General features: G+C 40.1%; 2 pseudogenes; both read right to left on the bottom strand.

Moving 5' to 3' along the window:
- Positions 1-333: 333 nt before the first annotated feature.
- LOC114752847 (NDR1/HIN1-like protein 1) lies at positions 334-2,137 on the bottom strand (annotated as a pseudogene).
- Positions 2,138-2,173: 36 nt separating this feature from the next.
- On the bottom strand, positions 2,174-3,976 carry LOC114752848 (apoptosis-inducing factor 2-like; annotated as a pseudogene).
- Between the last annotated feature and the right edge of the window lie 26 nt (positions 3,977-4,002).

The following is a 4,002-nucleotide window of genomic DNA, read 5'->3' on the forward strand; positions in this document are numbered from 1 at the left end:
TGAATCTATGGAATGTGAGGCTATATTTGATATCACACGAGTAAAAGCAAATGGTCCACGAGTAGCGGAGGAAATTTTAATTCAAAAATCAGGCTTAAATTTTTAAGTCGTTTTACTTTACTATATTAATTGTCAACTCAACTCCAATTGTTTTTCTAAAGTAGGAACATCACGTCAATTCCATTTCAAACATCCTAACATGAGGTGCCTGCATGGTGTAGGCAGCGAAGACTAAACAACAAGAACAATGATAATTGCAATTTGCAAATTGCTTTGGCTTATCAGTTACACAACTAAACATCGACCACCTAAGATGAGATATATGATTTACTACCTAAAACCTCACTTGTAGACTACAAATGGGATGATGAAGAGTGTTTTCGTTCAACAGCTAGTTCGATTATAACTTTGCTCTGGCTTCAAGTGCATTAAACATCAACACCGCATCTTTCCGGGCCACTGATGTGGCCACCGGCGAGCCTGATGTAAGCGGGACAGTTGACGTGGAGGTGGTACGTTCCAGACACCCACGAACCTACCTTCCATTTAACTTCTCCTTCGACCACCACCTTGAGCATCACACCGCCCCAGTATTCAGCTCCTCCCGCACAGCGTCCAGCGCGTATGGCGGAAGCGGCACGGCGTTTCCGTACAAGTAGGGCGACCAGACGGTAATATCGTGATGGTCTTGGTATGAGGGGGGGATGACCACGGCCCTCGAGACCTGTTGGCCACGGTAGGAGACGTAGACATCGAGGGAGCGATAGAAAATGCCGATTCCGTCATTGGGGTTGTGAGCAGACAAAGTGGCCTGCATGGTGAGGTTGAGTGGGAGGAGGTAGCTCGGGGGGCGAGGGTGGGAGGTTGAAGGCATAAAGGACGGCGTCCTGGAGGGTGAAACGGGGTTTGGTGGGTCTCAAAATGATCAATATCACGATGATGGTGAGGAGAACGAGGCCGACAAATGCCAGGATGCCGAGGAGTATGCGGCGGATGAGCCGGCGGCGTTCATAGTCGTGGTAGCAGCGGGCTTCCACATGATGTTTTGTGATTGAGTGGAGGATGATGATCGTTCACTTCAGGCCGACGAGTGTGTGGGATTTAGCTCTATCTAAACTGTTTGGGGTGCGGCCTGTTCCGAGCCTGATTGGCTTTTTAAAAGTCATCATCATGTGTAAAACACCTTCCACGGAGTCTACGAAGACTTGGACTAATCAATATTCAATAGTATAATATCAATGATAAAGACAAATAACAACTTGCTTTGCAAAAGAAAGGAGAGGTCTGCTTGACTAATTTATCCAAACGGAAATAAGTAAGTTCAGACGGAAGATAATGGCTCGGATTATAGGTTGAGACTTGAGGCCACTTTTGTAGAGATCAGACAAGCTTTTTTCTGGAACTACTCGAAAATTCCGAACCATGTAGATGCCTGCGGTCTTAGAGACTTGGGTGTGCTTGGGTATACCCAATTAATTTTCTGCACGTCATTTTAATTTGCTTGATTTTGGGGTTAAATGCCTCCAAACACCCTCATGTCATCATGGGGGGTCGGAGTTGTTTGGTGTGTACGTATTTATGAATTGTCAAGTCAACTCAAAATCACGTTCTTATTAAAGTGATATTATAGAAGTAACTTTATATTAAGATTATAAAATTTAAGCTCGCGTTTGTTTCCAACCTAAAAGCTAAGTAGTTAGATATTAGAGACTAAAGGGATTTTTTTTTTCTGACCTATAATGAGATGGAAATTTTAACGCGTCATATAAACTGTAATGGTAGTGAGGCTATATTTGATACGCTTGGAAGTGGATTCATCATAAGGAATATCTAACGTATGTTTCAAAGTAGCATGTTGTCTCTTTGTGGGAGGAAGGCTCTTGTCTTCAGCTTTTCCGAAGAAGGAAGAGGATTTCTGGATGGAAAGGGCTGCCTTTTCTGGGAAACAATTTTATTGTTAGAACTTTGCGAACATTAACCATTTCGCCTTTAATTATACAACGACATCATCCTTACGAATTAAAGTGTGTCCATCGCTGTAGTTATCTTCGCGAGGTGTGGTCACCAGAGGGTTATCCCAAGACACGGCATTTCGATTTCGTGGTTCACCGTCTTCCACTGTTATTTTCGTTTTCATGGCCCACCGGATCTTGGATACTTATGTCTTCGTCAACTAAGTCATTGCAAAGACCTAAAACCAAACCATGAAATAAACATACAGACTGGCAGTGAAGCCTCCGGTCAATAGCTGCAGTAAAAGATGGGATCACGATGCAGTGGCGTGCAAATACCTCAAAATCAGAATTGGAGTATACATTTATTTTCATCACTAATAGGTAAGGTTATAATTCTGCTCCAATACCATCACACAGATGTAATTTATGCATGACCAAAAATGAAGGAAAGAGCAAGGACACAGAAAGCAGATAACCAAACTGAAAATTAAATTCAGTGATAAAAATGAATAACTCCGAGAATTTAATGGTGACTGTTTAACACGTACCGACTACTGACAAGGTTCAGCATATGAGAAGTCAGCTGGATGCATTAAGTAACAACCCTCTCCTAATTAAATTTTTAAATGAAAGTAGCTTCCTAGAATGCATATTTTGGACATCATGTGAATAGATTTTCATATACTCCTCTCGTCCTTAATATAGGACCTAAGTTAGTATAATTTTAATCTAATCATAATATAAGAAATATTTCTCATATTGATCAATTTTCCTGAATCATCCCTATAGACACTCTCTCAACCATAATCAAGTAAAAGAAGAAGAAGGATATTAAAAAGATAATTATAGTGTTTTAGAAAAAAAACATTTTATATTTCTTATAATTATTAACTTATTTAACTTTCTTAATCTAATCAAATTAGTTAAATATGTCTTATATTAAGAACGGAAGGAGTATAATAAATTCAATGCATAGTTTTCTGCCTAAAAGTATTAGTGCTGAATTTCCCACAGACGACTTTTCACTTTCATCAAAAGCACCCTGAGTAATAACTTCATTATTTTGTTAAAATTACAACTTCGCAGCAATAATAAGTACTTACTGGAATATCTGTAATGTCTCCAATTGCAAAGATATTTCCGGCCCCTGACTCTCAAATGTTCATCTACCCTGATCCTTCCATGAGCATCCAAGTCATTCTTCAACACAGTTCCCCTAAGCCATGCTGTACCAACTGGCTTTGCTGTGCAAACAAAATCACAGTCTGCCTCAATTATCTCTCCATGTGAAGTTTGATATGTCTTGTTTCCATCTGCAACGGAATTCAAGTCGACTATTTGCTCTAGCTTCACTTCAACCCCCTTTGATCCAAACCATTTTAGAGTCTTATCGGCAGCTTTTGGCCCAATGAATTCCATCAGCCTGGATCCCTTGTGCACTAAAGTACCTTTTTATCTGGAAAATCAATAGCAGTCTCTCCAGCCAGTTCAACACCCAGCGGGACCACCTCCAATAATCAGAATGGAATTTGCAGGTTTTATCTTCTGATTTTCTTTCTGCCAGTATAAAGAAAATTGATGACTTGTGCTCTGATCAGATCAATGCATTACATGGCTGAATCTATTATATGAAACATTCACACAGCAAAATGCCATAATCCACGCTAGACGATATCAGCGCATCATAAACGGTGACAAAAACTGATTCCAGATAGTGATTGATCGTGTTCTAAAATATCTTCCATGGCTGTACAACAGCACCATGATTCAATGGCAATAAACTTTTCATAAAAAAAACTATATAATGCTACCAAGTGTTTGTATTGGAACAGATTTTGCCTCCGCAGTTGCAGACGTTTCAATTTACAGATTTCTTTGTCCCCCCTCTAGTTAAGTTAAATTTAAAATTTACCTGATACGTACTGATCAAGCCTGTCTTTCCTACTTTTCGCAACAGGATCTTTATGGTCTGTGGCAATAACAAGGTAGTCATGGGGAAGCTAACGGCGATCAGCGGTCATACTTCAGTTTCTGTAAAATGACAACC

Source organism: Neltuma alba, unplaced genomic scaffold, assembly GCF_004799145.2.
Source record: "Neltuma alba isolate B1F8T4 unplaced genomic scaffold, ASM479914v2 tig00007581_pilon, whole genome shotgun sequence".
NCBI lineage: Eukaryota > Viridiplantae > Streptophyta > Magnoliopsida > Fabales > Fabaceae > Neltuma > Neltuma alba.